Source organism: Aethalodelphis obliquidens, unplaced genomic scaffold (genome assembly GCF_003676395.1).
Source record: "Aethalodelphis obliquidens isolate GAN/ISIS:26980383/991018 unplaced genomic scaffold, ASM367639v1 scaffold3, whole genome shotgun sequence".
NCBI lineage: Eukaryota > Metazoa > Chordata > Mammalia > Artiodactyla > Delphinidae > Aethalodelphis > Aethalodelphis obliquidens.
The window spans coordinates 53,442,463-53,449,379 of NW_020837947.1; the positions used below are offsets into that span (position 1 = coordinate 53,442,463).

The 6,917-nt window shown below is 35.1% G+C and overlaps 1 pseudogene across 1 annotated transcript; it reads left to right on the forward strand.

Annotated features, from left to right (window-relative positions):
- Positions 1-1,675: 1,675 nt before the first annotated feature.
- LOC113611096 (60S ribosomal protein L21 pseudogene) lies at positions 1,676-5,686 on the forward strand (annotated as a pseudogene). Its single transcript, XR_003429349.1, has one exon. The product of XR_003429349.1 is annotated as a 60S ribosomal protein L21 pseudogene (transcript).
- Positions 5,687-6,917: the final 1,231 nt, after the last annotated feature.

Genomic DNA, 6,917 nt, shown 5'->3' on the forward strand with positions numbered 1-6,917 from the left:
AATTTGTAGTAAGTTCAAAAGTTATAAATACTTTAACATGTATCATCTAAGAATAAAGACCATGGAAATACTTTATTATACTTAAGGAAGTTAATAGTAATCATAAACATTATTTAGCAACCATTCCATATTTAAATTTCTCTAGTTGTTACAAGAATGTCTTTTTATAAGCCAGTCTAGGTTCCCACGTTGCAGTTGGCTGGTGTGTTGTGTTTTGTGATGTGATATGTTAGGTTGTACTGTGTGGCTTTGGGTAAGTTCTTTTACATCCCTGTGTAGTGTAGGATTATCTATAATATTGTTTTGAGCTCTGAGAGTCTATGAGTCTACCATTATAGGCCATTTTAGGTCGATAGTTTTGCATTTTATTTTTAAGGAACCAAAAAAATAGAAATGTTATGAAGGAATTTGACAGGAACTGGTAAGCCACCAAATAGAAGAGCAGTGTATTTAAGTCAGCTTTGAAATACCAACAAAACTCGGGTCAATGTCCATGGAGTTTTTTTTTCCAGTTTTATTGAAAAATAATTGACATACGTTACATGGAGCTTTTAAATGATTTCTTCTATGTAGAACTCAGCTGTGTGAAAGTAAAAGTCTATCTATGGAGATTGATGTCTTTAAATACCACTGAGAACCAGGGTAGGAATTGAGGCCATGGACCACTTATTGAAGCTTTTTCCAGCGCAATAATCTTCTTAACTATTATGACCCTGCTCAGAAAATAAACATTTTAGACAACTGAATTAATTTCTCGTGCCAAATAGTAATAATTTAAAAATATTTTAAAACCTATCATTTTGTAATAATTTTAGACTTTTTGAAAAATTACTAAAAATAAGAACTCTGCATATCCTCCACTCAGATCCCCCCCTTTAGCTAAAGTACAATAGCTAAATTGTACTTTAGCTATCTTCCTTAGCTAAAGTACAATTCTCAAAATTCCTTCAAGCTTTCCTTAAAAAAAAGGGTTTCTTTTTTTGCTTGAGGAGTATCTTCATTCACTTTCATATTAGACTATCCACTATTCTTGGACTTTAAAAATCCCGTACCCATTTTACAGACTGGATAAGATCATTCTTTACCACATCCTCACATTTACTTTTAAAATTTCTAACCTCATCTCCAGTATTTTTCCTTATAAGGAGCTAGAGAGCCACTACAAATATGGTAGGGTGGGTTCTGAATAACTTGTCTTTGATTTAAACTTAAGGCTTTATTCCGGAGAACGCCTTTTAGAACAAGTATGAAAAAAAATATTAGTAAAGCACTTGTATGACAAAGTTGGCTGCAAAATTCAGAAATGAATGTTGGCATTTTAGCTTCCTCCTAGTTACAATTTTAAAAAATTGTCATTGCCCTGAAGTGCTTAAGAGATTAAGGCCTTTACATTTTTTTTTTTTTTTTAAAGCTAAAGTCCTGAGAATAATTTACGGTCAAACTGCTTATTTTTGTTATTTTTGAGATTAATATGTAATGTTTAAATAGTGCTACGTGGTGTTTCCTCCCTCTACCCCGCAGCTGTACTATACTGTTATATCTTTTATATCAATATATAAGCATTTCATTTTAAAACTATGTTCCAGACTAAATAAGCTTAGCGTCCTCAAGCAAAATATTTAAAATCTAATTGTAATTAACCTTGACTTGTGTTATGACTTATTATTAGCATAGGCCTTTCAGTTGCTTTGGTTGATTTTATGAATTCTGACACTTGTCTTGATAAAGCTCACGTAGAGAGACATTTGGAAGTGGCATTGGTGAAAAGATGGCTTAAAATTCAGGAATTTGGGCAGGAAGTTATGTAAATTCAATGTAAATTCATATTTTATTTTTATGTGTACAGTTTAATCATTTAAAAATTTAATAGGATATTTCTTACATGAAGTTCACCATTATGTTCATCTTTCTTAGAGGATTAGTGAGATTAAGGGAATAATATTAACTCAAAGCCAAGAAATTAAACTGTGAAAGCCAAAGAGCCAGGCTTTAAGGAGTTGCTGTAATGAAAGTCTATCAAAAAAAAAAAATTGGGATAAGAATTAGAAATCTTCCACATATAACTCAGTTTTTTCGTTTCTTTTTTTTCTTTTTTTTTTAATAGGGAAAAGAGTCTTTGGTCAAAACGGATATGTTAGACTATCAAAAAACATTGTAGCCTCATACTGCTACTTCCATGACCTTAAGAATATTATTAGTGCCCCATGGGTATGGTAACCAGATATCTTTGATAAGATCAGTTTCTTAAACTAGATTGCCAAGGTAAAGTTTAAAACATGAGGAGAAATTTAAATTTATCACCGAAGAAAGCTAAATCTACCTGTGTAAAAATGTTAATACCAATTAAATTATGTTAAGAATGGTGGCTGGGTGGAGGAAGAAAGGGATAACAGAGAGAACTAATCTACATGGACCAGTTTGGATGTGTTTATCTGCTAAGTAACAGAAAACCCTGACTCAAAATGGCTTACACATGAGGAATATTTATTATCTCACATAACACGAAGTCCAAATGTGAATGCTCCAGATTGTTGATTGATTCAATGGTCAATTCAGTTGCTCAACACAGCAGAAATATAAGTTCTCTGCATCTTTCTGTTCTACCCTCTTGGACCTGTTGACTTAGTTCCCCACATGGTTGCAAGATGGCTGCCACAGCTCCAGGAATGGTCATGAACACAATGACACTGGGCACAGGGGATGTTTATCCCCAACTATCTTTTTTGTTAGTAAGGAGAGAGAGCCTTTCCCAGATTTCCCATACATCATTGTATCCAGAATTGTACCTCATGCCCATGTCCAAACTGATCCTTGATAATAAGAACAGGAAACCAGGCAGTGTGGAGTGGGCCCCCCCTCCCTCTTCTGAGCACCAGGATGTACAGAGGAGAGGAGACACCCAAACAACGTAAGCATCTTTTTAGCAAAAGGGGAAGAGAGGACTGGATTTTGGTCTCTTCTACTATGAGTAGCATCATTTTTCCATCTCTAATCAAACTTCAATATTTAGTATCAAGGGATTGGGAGGAGCTATCAAATGAATTTACCATATATGGGTCCATGTGTTAATACACCAATGTGCCCAAACAGACTCAGCTTAAAGACATTGAGGGAAAGAAAGTGGTAACTCAGTCAATGAGTACAAGTTCAGCTGTGCTCTGAGGGCTGAAGCACATCAGTGCTGTGACCCACAAAAGAGCAGTTAACCTTCTTCATCTCAAATCTGTTTTAGCTATCTATAGAAGAGAATTTCTATTTTAAGCTGAAGAGACTTCTGTAAAATATCTGGCTGTGGAGTTTATGAAAAGGATTCTGAAAAAAGGATGCATTTTGTGTTATCTTAACAATATGTCTTATCCTGAGGCTTGTTTGAAGTTGGTAAATAGAAACATGTAGTTCCAAAAGAGATTTTGGTTTATACACCTATACGAGACACGTGGAAACTTTAAACACTTTTGAAATGTAAAAATACAATTTATAGCTTATCAAAGTATATGGTAGATAAGAAATGTGACTGATTATTCTAATCCTTTACTTTGAAACTATGTTGCATGGCTTGGTCCATAACTTCCTGCCCTTCCACTTCATATAGCAATAAAACCTTATAAATAATAATTAAAAAAAACCCTCAGAACCCTTTACTTCATGACCCATGTATGTGTAACGGATTATGTAATTCTGGTTAATTGCTTGTCTATCCCCACAGGACTCTAAGCTCTCCTGATGGTTTCTGAATTTTTATATAGGATGTGGCTTTGGGACTGCAATCTCTTTGAAGGGGAAGAACGTATAGAGAGCTTGAAGTTTTGTTTTCCCAGGACTATAATCATCATGAACAATCAGAAGAATGGTAGTGAGGGTGAGCATGGGGGTGCTGGTTGACATGGTGGGGCCTCAGGCACCCCTCCAGCCACTCCTTGGTTTATGGTGAGCAACTCAGACTATGTCTGTAGTTCACTGTCATCTCCCTAGCACAAAACAATGTGATTCCAAACACTAGTTGAATGACCGAATAAGCAGAATCTAGTCCCATTTGCCAAAAGCAGAAACTAAGTTACTTGTCACATGAAGTAATGGGTGTTGACTTTTTCTTTGTTTTCCTAATTGTAAAGCTTGCAGGAAGTGGAATGACAGAATTTTTTTTTTTTAACTCTAATGGTCCAGTTGTGTAGAGATGTGTATTCCCCCTTTCTGAAATAAATCTTCATGTGATTTTTTTGTGAAAGGGTACAAAGGAAATAAAATTTATTAGGTATATACACCAAAATCTCTTTTGGAACTACATGTTTCTATTTACCAACTTCAAACAAGCCTCAGGATAAGACATATTATTAAGATAGCACAAAATGCATCCTTTTTTCTCAGTCCTTTTTATGTCTGAAGATCTCTCTATCTCACCTTACATTTGACGGGATCCTTGAGTGTTGAATTTTAGTCAATATTCTCTGCTCTCAGAATTTGTGGTCATTGCTTTGCTACCTCCTAGCATTTACTGCAACTGGTATATAAAGTGTTGGTCTTGGAAATTGTCTTCAGTCAAAGGAGCTACCCTGGAATTCAAATAAAGATCTCTCAGAGTTGATATAGTCGACAGAGAAAATGGAGTCTGCAAGTTGCTAGTTCAAAATCATAGGATGAGTACAGGCAGTGGGGTTTAGTGGTTTTAAGCATGAACTTTGAAGTCAGACAGTCCTGAGTTTAAGCCATAGCTCCCCTTCCTTCTTATTTGATGCGTTACTGTGGAAAATTACTTAACCTCTTAAGTCTTAGTTTCCTTGTGCATAAAATAAAGGAGATAATAGTGTGTATAACATGATTGTTGTGATGATTCAATCGGAGTGCTCACTAAACCTTTAGCACGTAAAATGCCCTCAGTAAAATATATTTTTCATTATTATTGTTAGAATCAGTCATAATAATAACTTATATAAATGTCTTGATGAGAGTTTATGGGGCAGCGCATTTGTACAAGAAGCACATTTAAAAAAATTATAAAAAAGTGTAAGAACATTGAAGTGAAAATTCAAATAGCATAAATGTGGATAAAACAAAAATGAAAAGACTTATTTGCCCTACAGCCTAACTTTACTTCCCAGAGGAAGCCACTGAGAAATGTTTAAAAATTAATTTTTCCTTTCGTCCGGAACCGCCATCTTCCAGTAATTCGCCAAAATGACCAACACCAAGGGAAAGAGGAGGGGCACCTGCTACACGTTCTCTAGGCCTTTTAGAAAACATGGAGTTGGTCCTTTGGCCACATACATGAGAATCTACAAGAAAGGTGATACTGTAGATATCGAGGGAATGGGCACTGTTCAAAAAGGAATGCCCCACAAATGTTACCATGGCAAAACTGAGAGAGTCTGCAGTGTTACCCAGCATGCTATTGGCATCCTTGTAAACAAACAAGTTAAGGGAAGGTTCTTGCCAAGAGAATTAATGTGCGTATCGATCATATTAAGCACTCTAAGAGCCGAGATAGCTTCCTGAAACGGGTGAAGGAAAATGATCAGAAAAAGAAGGAAGCCAAAGAGAAAGGTACTTGGGTTCAGCTGAAGCACCAGCCTGCTCCACCCAGAGAAGCACACTTCATGAGAACCAATGGAAAGGAGCCTGAACTGTTGGAGCCCATTCCCTATGAATTTATGGCATGATGGGTGTAAAGAAAATAAAAGACCTGGACGGTATAAATGTTTCTCTTAATTGAATAGAAGTGTGTGTTCCCCTCCCCCAAACACATATATAAAGCACACACACACACAAAATAAAAAAATAAAAAAAATTAATTTTTATGTAAAATGTCTCCCAAACACTCATTAAGGTGGTGTATCAACTTTGAACAGTGTCAGTTGACCCCATGCCATAAAAATTGGTGAATGTAGGTCTGTTTTCACATTTTCTTTCTATCTCCACCACACTAACTTCATTTGGGTTAATTACATTTTAGTTTTTCTATTGATTACTTTTATAAGTTTAGATTATACACCTAAGCCCTATTTCTTGATCTGATTTAGACAAAATCATGCTCCCTGTGATTGACATGAGGAAAGTAGCACTCCTATCCTTTCCAATTCCCCTTCCCATATAACCAACTCCCAACTGTCATCACATATATTACTTTTACATTGTCAAGATATATTTATATTCTGTTTGGTAATATATATTTATATCTTACATGTTGGTCTGTAGGTCGATTCTGAAAATGGAAAATAAATAAAGAGTTTTTATAATATTATTATATAAATATTTTCTTTGCAAAACCAAATAGTGTGATTGGACTTGTGGAGAAGATATAATCTTAATGTCACAAAACTAGTGTTGTTCATAAAGAATGTTCTAAGCACAGAGCTCAGATGGACTTTTTTTTTTTAACACTGTCAATTTTTCAAGATCATGCCACTGTTTATTTAGACCTCATTCTTTTCCATATTTGTTTCTCCTGACACTTTATTTTTCTTTTTTATGCAAGAAAGCATCATATCTTAAGATTGTCCAGCTGCTTGACCGTAATTTTTCTTTAATATAGATTAACCATATTAGGTGCAAGGATACCATATTAGGTTACAAGGGAAATAAACTTTCTCATTTTTTTACGTCTCAAACTATATCTATCTTACCCTCATATTTGATAGGATTCTTGGGTATTGAATTTCAGATTCAACATTACTTCCTCTGAATTTGAGGCCATTGTTCGGCTGTCTTCTAACATTTAGTGTGACTGATGATAAATCTGATGCCATTCTGTTTCTCATTCCTGTGTATGAAACTTTAGTTGGTTTGTTTCATCCTCAGGAAGGGCTTTTGGAACCTTCTCTTTATCCTTGGCTTATTGAATTTCACAAGGATTTGTTCATGTTTTCTGCCTGGCTTTCTGCCCATATGAAGACTCATGTCTGTCTTCAGCTCTGGGAGATTTT